The sequence below is a fragment of the Gasterosteus aculeatus genome, chromosome 8 (assembly GCF_964276395.1).
Source record: "Gasterosteus aculeatus chromosome 8, fGasAcu3.hap1.1, whole genome shotgun sequence".
In the NCBI taxonomy this organism is placed as follows: domain Eukaryota; kingdom Metazoa; phylum Chordata; class Actinopteri; order Perciformes; family Gasterosteidae; genus Gasterosteus; species Gasterosteus aculeatus.
The window spans coordinates 9,521,002-9,534,511 of NC_135695.1; positions in this window are offsets into that span (position 1 = coordinate 9,521,002).

The window sequence follows — 13,510 nt, forward strand, 5'->3', positions numbered from 1 at the left end:
TGTACTTGGTTTGAGAGTTCATAGAAAGTTGCTAACTCTTGGTTTTAAAAACAAAAGTCTGAGCGTGGGTGGTGAATTTGATCGTAAACCTCCACTAACATGTTTTGGCGAGTCGTTGAAATAAGTTGTGAAACCATCAGAAATTATGACGTTTTATGTTACTACGGCAAACCTGTAAACCAAAAATTGTTATCTGAACAGTTAAGGAGCAACATCCCATTTCCCTTCATTTTGAATTTTATTTGCTTTTTTATATGAAATGTTTTCAAAGCAGATCTACTTTGCTGACATGTACAATTGTACAATTCTGAACTAAGTATTGATTTGTTCAGACATCACATTTCTTTTTTGTTTATCTCTGTTTCTTCTGATCTTTCTATACCTGTGGTATTCCTAGAGCAGACACCAGAGAAGAAGGCACAAAGTCATCCACAGGTGAGCATGGAGAATAAAGTTTAGCTTATAAAGTTGAGCTATAGTGAATGCTGCTCCTGGGCCGGCTCTCTGTATGCACGAAGGTAAAATCAATACGTATGCAAAAATGCTGCAATCGATGCCCTTGACGCTGTTACAACGTGCTAATGCCAACCGGTGGGGTTTCTCTGTAGTGTTTTATCAGAGAGTCCCAAACCATTGTTGGTCCATGCAGATCAATAAGCAGCCAAGCTCTACGCTGTGATTTAAGCCCACACACACACATTTGTTGGTGTATTTTGACTCAAATACATTCAGTGTTTCTTTCCAACCAGCCACATCCAGCCACTTGCGTCATTCCACTCCTCCGTGTAATTATTCAGTCTCTGATCCTGTAATTCATCCGTAGTGCTGTTTAGGGCCCAAGGTCAGAGAGGAGGGGCCGGTGAGCCAAGTGATAGATTAATGGTCTCCAAGGCTTGAACTTGCACAGAGAAACATTTCACCAAAGACCCAGTAAACATATAACGAATATCTAATATCCCATTATTTATGTTTAGAAAGGACAGGGTAAGAGTAGAGGAAACATAAACATTTCACATTTTTAGTCCATTTTTCCAGATTTGAAATCCATATGGGGAGCTTAAAATGTGTATTTTCATAGGAACTGAAAGCTCCTGAATTAATGTGCAAAACTTTCATTGTTCATTTTCTTATTGATGACTTAAAGCCTTGACGCATTTCATCAAGGTTTTACATCTTTAAAACTTTAAGTGAAGAGTGTGCTATAAATAAATTGTATTAGTGTTATTATCCTTGTTTATTCTCAAATTCCGCATTAACTGTTATTCACTCACAACTAAATAATCATCCATTGAACTGCCTCGTTTTCCCTGAAATACTGTTCATGACGCCTTGGCAGCATTCACCCGGAACGTGACAGGAAAGTCATTTTTGCTGTGGCTTTAGAGTAAGTTGAAAGGGGAGATTGTCAACACCAGTGCAGAGGAGCACTGATCGAACATCTGTATTTGATGAATTTTAGCGTCGGAGGACCAGCCGTCAGTTGGGTCGTCAGATGGCAGCTCTTAGGAAAAAGCTTCTGAGACAACAGGTGTTGTCTTGGTCCTTACGGGTCCTTTCTCCCAGAGGAACATTTCTCAAACAGGTGTGTGGAAAAGGTTGGTCACTTTCCTTGCCGCCCTTTTCTTTCTGCCAGTGGGATCAGAGTCTCGTGAGTCTCTGCGGCTCGGCGTCAGGGCCAGCGGTGGCCTGCTGATGGATAGGTCTGGAGGGCATCTAAGCATCGTAACTAATTATGATTAATGCCTCTGTGTCTGTTGGACCACAAACTGCAGATGCGTGAAATTAACTTCAATTACCCCGTTTGTACAGTTCAGTTGTTTTTGTTTTGTTTTGCTTTGATAGACCACTGACTGAGCTGCCGTGTGTTTGAGCTAAATACATCAACCATTTCAAAATAGCTCAGAGTTTGCATATAAATGTACTACAGCTAAATGGAATAATAATCCATGGTTTATTGTCTATTTTAATTAGTTACAACAACGGATCCATGCAAATTACTTGTTACTTTACTTTAATGTTTGACCTTCATTCTGCAGAAGAATACAAGCACAATGTTATGACATCATACACTAACTTGAAAGCGACATCTCCTGTGTTAAACCTTTGAAATTAAGTAGTTGTTATTTTGAGAATTTGTAAATGTGCTGTTGACGACATTGATAATGTCACAACAGCTTCTTTTTAAAGAGATTACTTGCATTTGCATTTTATGGTTGAGTGTAATGAGACATTTCATGGCAAGTGAATCATTCTTACTATGTTTAATGTATAATGAATTCATTTTTAAACATGTAGCTTGTGCAATAGTGTTTCAAGATTGATTTAAATTAATCTATTGTAAAGCTACGATTTTTTAGGGAACGTCTAGTGCAGGAAGCATGCAGGTTCTAAAAAGTGTGTTCTCATTTATTTCTACAGTTTGTCATGCATTTCTAAAACGCTTCTGATGTGCAACTTTGTTCAAAATGTAAAACAAGAAACTATAGCCTATACTCTTACAGGGTTACGTACTGCGCGTGTCGGGACAAAAAAAAGAGACAGAAAGTGAGTGTGTCCAAGATAATTAAGGATTAGATGTCAATTCGACATCAAAGCTCATTGGTTTCTTTTAAATTATGTTGAGAAGTAAAATAAAAGAATCAAGATATAATTCGTGCATAAACAGTTTTTCTTGAATTGCAACAGAAGCAATGTCTCACTATTGTAGACAACCATTTTTCAATGGCAACAAAGAATGCACTTTATTTAAGAACTGTATGAAATAAACAATGAAAAATAAAATTCCACTACTTATTTTTTGGAGCTGGAAATAAATCACAGACTGCTTGACTGTGTCAATCAACAGATTTATGAATCACGGCCCCATCAAGACCATAATAGATCTGACTTTGATTACATATCTGTATTCCATTAACTGATTATGTTGCTGATGTGTGTATCATAATAATTTAGCATTATTTTCTCATCTGTCAGCTGTCCTCCCAGAATTTTAATATCTCTTAGCGGAAAGAGAAGTTTGGAGGATCAACCCTGGTCCACAGGCTTGAATTTAACATTTGATTGTTATGCGTTTCAGTAAAATCTTTTTTATTTGACTATAATAAGTGGGCATGTCATTGGTAGACATCTCCCATCTCAAACCTGAACGGGGACATGACATATGGGACAGGAAGGAAAACGTAACGTAGAGTAATCATCAATTGTGTTTATATTCCTTGGAATTCATCCTTAAAAAATACCTGCCTGACAGTCAATTCTGCAGCCTCTCACATTCTTTGCACCTCTTTTGAACCCCAAATAATAGATGTTGCATTTTACAGCATCAACCTTTTGACTTCCTTGTAATTGCATTCATTGTTTGTTTCATCATATTTCTAGCCAGAAGCCAGAAAAGCCGATACAGGCACACTGAACACTTGGGATGCCTTGAGGATGGAAGTTTAATATCATTGGAGGGAGTTTTAGAGCGGGAGTGTTGCTGGCTGCACAAGTATGCACCATTCGACACATAATGAAGAAGTACTGTTTGCCGTAACGCTATGTCTGTTTTCCGTTAAAGCATCATATCATAGATATGTAATAACAGTGTTTGACCCTTTAAAAACAATGTTGAATTGGATTCGTAAGATTGTTGCTGCAAACCCATCGAGGAGAAGATTGCCGCCTCGAACATTTGCAATGAATGTCAATGAATAGTAATTTCAGGCTGCGGTGCACGGAAGTGAGATGGCAGACTGTGTTTACTCAATGCACAAAAGATCCCTTAACACTACAGAATTGCCAAAAGAGTGTGATTATTCTGTGAACTCTCTGGCTTCTCCCTCAGCTTCAGACCCTGACTGTGGTCAATACTGTAAGTGCCTCTTAACAGGAACATGACTGGAATATGGATTCAGCATGAATCCGGCAGACAGACTGATCGTTCTGAGATATGCTGACTATATTGTCCACGGGGTAGTAAAGCATACAGAAGGAATACAGATGCAGCAGTCATAATGCTGTTGCATTGGAGTCTGTCTGCACAGAGGACTTCTGTTGAGGTTCAAGCTCAAGCATGTAAACTTCATGACATTTTCCTAATTTCTCATCATCGTTACATGTTGCTTTATAATGTGTGTAAACTTTGTCTTTGTGCCTGAAGCTGCTGAAACTTTTCCACTTCCAGGAATCAGGAAACATGTATTGCCATAATATGTCAGACATACAAGGAATTTGACCTGGCGGTTTGCAGAGAGAGACAGCAGAGAGTACGACAATGGACGACAAGACAAGGTATAAAATACAATATAATTCTATGGGTTAGTAGTATAATGCTCTGGGTTAGTTTAAAAATAAACGAATCGGTGGGACCCAGTTGGCCCTACTGCCATGTGACGACCGTTCCCTTGCACTCGCGGCATTTTGTCCTGTCTGCTGTCCCCTCTGTCTTTAAGGGTGTTAATCAGCCGCTGATGAGCCACAATCGTCATGACTATAAAAACGCACCATCTGGAACCATCCCAATCCTTGGCGGACAGGGATGCTGCTTCGTTTGTCTGTTTTAATTTAATCTTTCTATTTCACTCCTATTTCACTAAATATAATGGGGATGAACAAAGTATACATCTATATAGTTGTTTGGTTTTGTTTACTTTGAATAAATGTATATTCATCACTTTTACAGTCATTAAAAAATGCTTTCTTCTGTTTTTTTCTTCTATTGGTGACAGTCGTTCTGAGAATCTGCGTAAACTCCAGCCCCCAAAATGACTGGCCCATTCAGGTGTAAGGCGGGCGGTGAGTTTCCGGGATTCGGGACACGAATGAAAAAATATCAAAGGAGTTCATCCAGAAAAAGGGCTGCTCAGCAGGAAACCCCCCCTCTCCTCTCTTTACAGGTCTATTCATCCTGTCAGGGGGTGAGGGTGGAGGCAGGACTCAAGACGCAGAGTTCAAAACAAAAGGGACTTTAATAGTCAAAGGTCAAAAATCAAAAGGCCAAGGGGCAAAAACACACAGGCATGCAACTCAAGAGACACGGACATGCGTGGCGAAAGACAATGACGCGACAAGTGACACAGGAGACACATGGCTTAAATACACAAGGGAGGTGCAGGTGATTGGACACAGGTGGAAACTATTAGACGATCACAGGGGATGACGGGACAAGGCAGGAAGTGAAGTTACCCGGGGACACGAGTGGCAGAAAACTACAAAACACAACAGGAAGTGAAACCACACCGTGACAGTACCCCCCCCTCAAGGGCCGACTTCCAGGCGGCTCACACTAGAGCAAAACAAGGGGTGGGGGGGAGGGAAACCCGAGACGTTGGTCGGACCACCCGAGAAACTCTGGCGGGCGGCCCGGCGGGCAGCCAGGCGACCAGGGAGCCTCCGGTGGTCGGCCCGGCGGACAGGCACACTGCCGGGGAGCCTCCGGTGGTCGGCCCGGCGGACGGCCATTTGGCCGGCTCCGGAACGTCTCTGGAATTGGAGGCACGGGGACACGGGAAACCTCCGGGGTAGTCGTCGTCGGCTCGGGGACACGGGAAACGTCCGGGGTAGTCGGCTCCGGCTCGGGGACACGGGAAACGTCCGGGGTAGTCGGCTCCGGCTCGGGGACACGGGAAACGTCCGGGGTAGTCGGCTCCGGCTCGGGGACACGGGAAACGTCCGGGGTAGTCGGCTCCGGCTCGGGGACACTGGAAACGTCCGGGGTAGTCGGCTCCGGCTCGGGGACACTGGAAACGTCCGGGGTAGTCGGCTCCGGCTCGGGGACACTGGAAACGTCCGGGGTAGTCGGCTCCGGCTCGGGGACACTGGAAACGTCCGGGGTAGTCGGCTCCGGCTCGGGGACACTGGAAACGTCCGGGGTAGTCGGCTCCGGCTCGGGGACACTGGAAACGTCCGGGGTAGTCGGCTCCGGCTCGGGGACACTGGAAACGTCCGGGGTAGTCGGCTCCGGCTCGGGGACACGGAACACCTCCGCAGTCGGCTCCGGCTCGGGGACACGGAACACCTCCGCAGTCGGCTCCGGCTCGGGGACACGGAACACCTCCGCAGTCGGCTCCGGCTCGGGGACACGGAACACCTCCGCAGTCGGCTCCGGCTCGGGGACACGGAACACCTCCGCAGTCGGCGGCGGCTCAGCCCCCCCCATAACCCACCCCATGCCCCCCCCCTCAAGGGCTGGATCCCAGACAGCCCTCAAGTCACCAACGGGAGGGTGGGTGAGGACCATGGGACGGGAGGGAGGGAGCCTGAGTCTCGGAGCGGGGACTGGGGGCGTCGGGGTCGGGGCTGAGAGTCTCGGAGCGGGGACTGGGGGCGTCGGGGTCGGGGCTGAGAGTCTCGGAGCGGGGACTGGCCGCGTAGGGGTCATGGAACGTGGGGCCGGTACTGGTCGGGTCGGGGTCATGGAACGCGGGGCCGGCACTGGTCGGGTCGGGGGCATGGAACGCGGGGCCGGAACTGGTCGGGTCGGGGGCATGGAACGTGGGGCCGGTACTGGTCGGGTCGGGGGCATGGAACGTGGGGCCGGTACTGGTCGGGTCGGGGACATGGAACGTGGGGCCGGTACTGGTCGGGTCGGGGACATGGAACGTGGGGCCGGTACTGGTCGGGTCGGGGACATGGAACGTGGGGCCGGTACTGGTCGGGTCGGGGACATGGAACGTGGCACTGGTACCGGGGGCATGGATCGTGGCACTGGTACCGGGGGCATGGATCGTGGCACTGGTACCGGGGGCATGGATCGTGGCACTGGTACCGGGGGCATGGATCGTAGAGCTGGCTCGGGGGTCGGGGGCATGGATTGTGGCGCTGGCTCGGGGGTCGGGGGCATGGATCGGGGCGTCGGATCAGGGGCCATGGGCCTGGGTCGGGAGGCCGGGACGGGAATCCGCTGCGGCCCAGCGCTGGACGTTGTGCGCTGCGACCCAGCAGGGTCGGGATGTTGCTGCGGCCCAGCGCTGGTCATCGTGCGCTGCGACCGAGCAGGGTCGGGATGTTGCTGCGGCCCAGCGCTGGACACTGTGCGCTGCGACCGAGCAGGGTCGGAACGTCGTCGCGGCCCAGCGCTGGACACTGTGCGCTGCGGCCGCGCGTGGGGACCGTAGGTAGCCTGGAGCCGGACCGCAAGGTCCATCACCCGCTCCCAGGAAGAATCGCCGCCGGACGACCACGAAATGGCCTCCTCTTCTGGGGACCATGTGGTGGGCGGTGGATGGTGACCCAGATGCCTACTGAGGGCTCCAGATGGGGAGACGGAGTAGTACAAGTACCCAGCTGGAACCCCCGGGAGGACCGTTCCCCCACTACGGGCAGCCCGCTGGAGACTCCGTGGACCGCCCATTGCCAGACGGGTTCCCCTGAACTCGTCCAAGGGAAAAAACTCTGCTGAGTCCTTTCTTGGTCGCGTCATTCTGTCAGGGGGTGAGGGTGGAGGCAGGACTCAAGACGCAGAGTTCAAAACAAAAGGGACTTTAATAGTCAAAGGTCAAAAATCAAAAGGCCAAGGGGCAAAAACACACAGGCATGCAACTCAAGAGACACGGACATGCGTGGCGAAAGACAATGACGCGACAAGTGACACAGGAGACACATGGCTTAAATACACAAGGGAGGTGCAGGTGATTGGACACAGGTGGAAACTATTAGACGATCACAGGGGATGACGGGACAAGGCAGGAAGTGAAGTTACCCGGGGACACGAGTGGCAGAAAACTACAAAACACAACAGGAAGTGAAACCACACCGTGACACATCCAATATCAGCCATGAATTCTGTTTAAGGGCTTAAATTGTTTCTTTGTAGCTTTTGCTTCTTTCTTGTCTTACTGGGACCAAACAAGATGCAGGGTTGAAACGCTGTTCTGACACGGTACCGTGGATGTGAAAGGTCAGCAGTACGCAGCAGGGTCGCTAGAGAATTTTTAAAACTGTCTGCCACTCAAAGTGATTTCCTGTTGACACGGAGTCTTTTTCTTTAGGGAGACAAAGACAGACTCCTGGGCAGACAATCGGCAACCAGAGACAGAAGACAGTATGCAGGATGACGGAAAGACAGACCAACAAAGTGGAGACACACGTGTAAGAACAAAGACAGACAGCAGCCAGAGAGAAACTGAAACACGAGCAGACCATCAAATTGACCCATTCATCAAAAAGACGACAGTTTTTTGGATGACGTTAACAATATTTCCTTGTGTCTGTTCCTTATTGCAGAAGGTGACAGATTATGATGAATAGACCGTCATTTCGAGGGAAATAGAAGTCTCTGATAAAAGAAATCCATACGTATTGGCCCAATTTTAATTGTTGGCTTTACTTTAGATGTTTTCATTTGGGTACACAACCTGTTGTCAAACAACTGGTTGTATGTACAGAAAGAAAGGACATTTCATATTCAAGGGAATTTGATGCTCCAAAGAGCAAAGCTGCTCCAGCATGTTGGCGCAAGCCTCGAGTGAAACGCTTGGTTCAGCAGCTGGAGCGGCAGTGTTTTATCTTCAGCAGGTGTACGAGAGCCAGACACACAAAGACAGTGATGTCTGCAGAGATTTAAGTCAACACTTCATGTCCTTCCAATGCTCAAAGTTGTTTTCCTCTGGCTGTTCTCACTTAACGTTGGTTAAATGTCCAAAAACAAACATGCTATAATTGAATCGGTTACACACTCACGGCAAAAGATCACACTGTTGGTGCATCAGCCCTCTTTGCAGACGCCCACGTCCACCGTCAGGATGAAACCTGTTGAAAGTATAAGGTTGTGTAATAGCGAGCACTACTGCAGCTGTGTGATGTACGAGGTACCCGGCATGCAGGGGGAGGCTGAAGAATGAAAGAATAACAAATACACAGAACCTTGGAAAGAAAATCACTTTTGTCTGACGCATTGTTTGGCTATTTCTCATACTGTAATTATACAGGTCTTTGGATTCTGAGCCCATCTGGAATCAGAACACATCTGGCAGGAACATGAATAATGGAAGTCCTCAAGGAGTCCCAATTATGTTTTCATAATGGGGGAGGGAATTCATGTTTCACATTTTAATATTTTTAGTGCTAAATAGGTTTTTGGAAATCTCTTGACAGATATTGTGTTAAGTAATAACTTATTTTGACCGGATCAGCTGCAGCAGCTGAGCTCTTGACCAATCAGCATTCACTGTCTGAGACAAGTCACACAGTTACTAACAAGCCAACACTTGTTGGGATTACAGTTACATGTTACTGTAATCCCAACACATCCATTTCTGTTTCATTAGACCGGTTGATAATATACACTACAGGCCAACGACGGATGGAAGGACATGAAGAGCATCAATAACAAAGGAGCCGGCATGGATGTCAGATGAATGTGTGGGTGTGGTCTGCAGCAACCTTTTTGTTTGCATTTGTAAATCAAATATATATTTGTGAAATGTCCCGTGCGCATTTGTGAATCTTCTGTTTTGCATCTGCGAGTCGTTCCATGAGCGTTTGCAATTATTGTGACTGATCTGACCCCATACAGGACGGCCTGATTCTCAGCTGTGCATGATGATCACATCCTCAACAGTGATTCATGTGATGCTCACCGTCACACCTCACTGCTCTCAACCAAGTGGGACATGCCAATAACCAGATGTGTTGAATGTGTTGACATGCTGTGAAGTCCACCGGGTTCATTACATTGAGAAGACAAGCACAGAACAGACAGTTAATGCCTTGTACATCATAGGGCTTCCTCTTTATGTCTACGGGTTTTTTTCGCTGTCCTCTAGTATAGATTATCTTGACTCCACTCACAACTTGTAATGTGTGTGTAAATGTATAATAGCTTTTTAATCAAAGAAAAGCCTTGAGGGATTAACCAAGGACAGGGTTTTCTTTTCCAAAGAAGGATTGTTTTCTATGATGAAGATAAGATACTGGCTTTAAGGTTGTTTTTACACTGTTTAAAGCTCTACAGTTCAAAATAGACAGGGATGTTTTCAAGATCATTTTTAATTATTTTTGTTTTCATTGCAGTGTGGTTGGGCTTATTTAATCCTAAATGAAGTAGGTAAATTCCATTACATTTCCATTCTACACTGAAGATTAAGTTTGGAGACACTCGATCAAAAAACGTCATCAGATGCGGCAACAGTAGGACTGTAAGTATTTCCCTGTATGTCACCACCAGTTCAGCTGAAGAAGTAGTTAATTAATTGATAAAAAGACAACATGATATCTGAAAACCACCATTAAAATTTGCCCACTTGCTGTTGTTTCTTATCTGAACACTATTTTGCAAAATTGAGTGCTGACATGTTAGCTGCTTAATACACTTTATTGAACTTTCTTTAATTCTGCAGTTGAATAACATACACATTTTAATTATATTATCAGTTATACTGTTTGTGCTACTATAAATAGTCACTTTATTCCCCCCATTGCTCCGAACTGACAAGAGTTATGACTGCAAAGGCCACCTGACGCCTCAACTTAGGATTCAAGCATTTCTGTCAACGAGGGTGGAATTAATCAACAAGTGGCATTTGTGGGAAAAGTTGGATTGCTGGAAGCCAGCAGTGGGGAAGCAGAAGTGACAGAGAGAATATGAACGGTAAGAAATATCAGAAGTGAGCTAATGACATCCCTGGGAGATTCCAAATAAATAAATAAATGAAAGTGTGTATTAGAGCTCGGGTGCTGTAATAACTCTCCGTTAAATTGAGTGTATTGAGTGTACTGTATTTAGCTATTGAAGATGAAGGGGGCCGAGGGGCCGCTTGTTACTCACAGGAACACGGACGATGATGGACATGCAATTTAAGGGCGAAATCCGTAATGCGGCGGTTTCTTTATCTGCCAGGCAGCTCTGCCACCCACACGGCATGTACCTCTAGTCGGATCAAGTCAGCTCTGTAGTCCTTTCCTCAGTTCATTGTTCTTCAATCCTTTTTTAATCACTGGATTTAAAGACAGAAATCCTCTGCACTAAATAGTTTTCATTCAGTTTGATCGGGCTTAGTGCAGAGGACAGAAATGATTTGTGACTTTGTGACTATAAGCTGCTCACAACGATGAGTTTATAATTACTATCAAGGCGGGCTGAAAGGCTGTCGAATACAAAGGGACCGTTCCTGGAGAAACTGGCCAAAGCTGAATGGGAGTTGAGTGAATACAAGGTGGTGCTTATGCCAAGCAATAATAATAATAATGGCCTATTTAACCTGTACTCAGTCGAAATTGATAACACTAATGAAGCCTGTGTGTTTCAAATTGGCATAACAATCTACAGCATGTGTAGCCTTTCAAAGGAACGATTACAGACAGAAGGGACGTCTGACGGCAGTATGTTCATGTCCTCCGGGGAGTTTCAATCCGCTGCTACTAAATGTTCCAGAAAAAGTCCCGTTTCAGTTTGACAGTAACAAACCAACCCAAGGTCACTCAATCAAACATGTGTTTTCTCAGTTTTTCTGTTACCAGGATAGTTGACTACACACAATAGAAACTTCAGAGCGTACGGATGTCCTTGCCCAACCTCCACTTGAACAGTTTTATTGTAGACAAGATGAGCCAGCTTGTCCTGAGAAGGAAGAAAGGGGGGAAAGCTTTAAATTCCCACAGGACTTCAAGTTCCCAGTGCTCCCACGTTTCCTTTCCTTCTCTTTCTGTTTTGCGGGAAACAAGATTTAATTCTAACAGGGTGACAGCTTCAATCAATATTTAAAGCAATTTTAAGACGTCTTCTTGTGGAGAGGACGTGGCACCAACCAGTGTAGCAGTAAAACTTCCTCCATTGAATTTTTTCTCATCTTTATCTAAACTGAGATCTTTGAATCACACTGCTGGCACCGATCTGATTCTCAGTCATGGTGTCTGGTTAACAGAAATTATTCGTATATGATAGGTAAGCACTCTGTGTGAACTAAGAGACACACCACACTATTTATACACTTAAATAAGCACCGATAAAAAACATGTTTCACAACATACAATGTAATAATGTGGGTATCTGAGCAAGGCATTTCCTTAATGCATCAATATGTGATTGTGACCCTACAAATAACCCTAACTTGAACCAGGAAATAAATACAAATAAATCATTAAACAAATAAATCTCTCGACTAACAAACTCCAAACTACTGAAATCTTTCGGAATGAATTGTACATCGTACCCACGGGTGACAGCATTTTGATGTCAGATCAACCGGCTGCTCCCTGTGGTGTGAAAGCTCACAGGGAGCACATCTTTGCCAAAACTTCTGCTTTGTTTAGTTCTTAGATCTGAAACTTATTCCTCACACACAGCATGCTGGAGAGCTCACACTGCGACAATTTGGGGAAGTGTGAGAAAAAGAGAGAGCATGTGGGAAAGCATGTGGTAAGAAATCCCTTCACATCGAACCAGCCAGCTTAGCTCTTACGTTTGCAATGCATGCTGGTCTCCATGCTCCTTTCAACGCCTCTGCAGTTATCAAAGCATTAATTAAGCTCATGTCAAATCTGTCCAGAAGGCCTGGTGGGGGAAAGAGATACGACCACAGGCACCAGCAGGCGTTTGCTTCCAACGCGCTGATGTCACAGCTAAAAGGCCCTTTCTACAGGCAGACTCAGAACAAACAGTTTCAGCAACACACAAAGTGTTTTTTTTTTTCCAGGTTCTTTTACCGACAGGCAGCTTTAGAAAGCGTCTCACTATAAAACACCTTGTAGAGACACCTCCATGAAATGTAATTACACACTCAAGTAGCTTGACAGACACTTCCACACATGTAGAGTAGCGTGCACCTTACCAGCCCTCGTGGGAGCTGATTACGTACCTGTCATCCACTGGATGTGACGGTAACAGTTTCTCATTGTCCAATGTTTGAACGCAGGCCTTGAGAGCTCAGATCACTGCTGTATAAACAGAACACAAAATATATTTTGGAAAACACATATGTAGCATAATAAGATACATGGATCACAGGCTGGTCACGGGACACCCGGTAGCCGAAGTCCTCTGAAGGGAAAACACACAGCTAAAGACTGTCTGGATTCTGATGCAATATGAGTTCCTCTATCTGTTGGAGAAGGTCTGGTCTCCTTGGGAGGCGCCAGGGTTTCCGCACGCAGCAGTTTGAGAAGCCTTGCAAACTATTGCACATGGTTGTTTTTATTGTTTCAGTCTGACAGCTGTGTCTCAGAAAGCACCTACAGGTATTAACTGAGTGTCAGGTAAAGTTTTATCAGTTGACAGAACTGTTGCCACCTGATTTAGATTCAGCACAGGTTTAGATCCGAGCTCGCCACATTTCATGGTCTGAATCTTTTAAAGTCCTTTTCCTATCCATCTAATGGAGCACTGGAGGTGGCTTAGACACTGATATGCACTCACTTACGTGAGTGTGTGTGCTTCTACGTTTTTGGTGTTCATCCTCACAACATCAGATCCCTTTGAACAATAAAAAGGGGAAAAGTCAGAACAAAGTGGCTCCTCAAAAGCCTGTCAAACTGTATATTTATTTTAATATACTCAAGGCTTTTATCTGTCTGGCAAAAATGACTCGTTGCA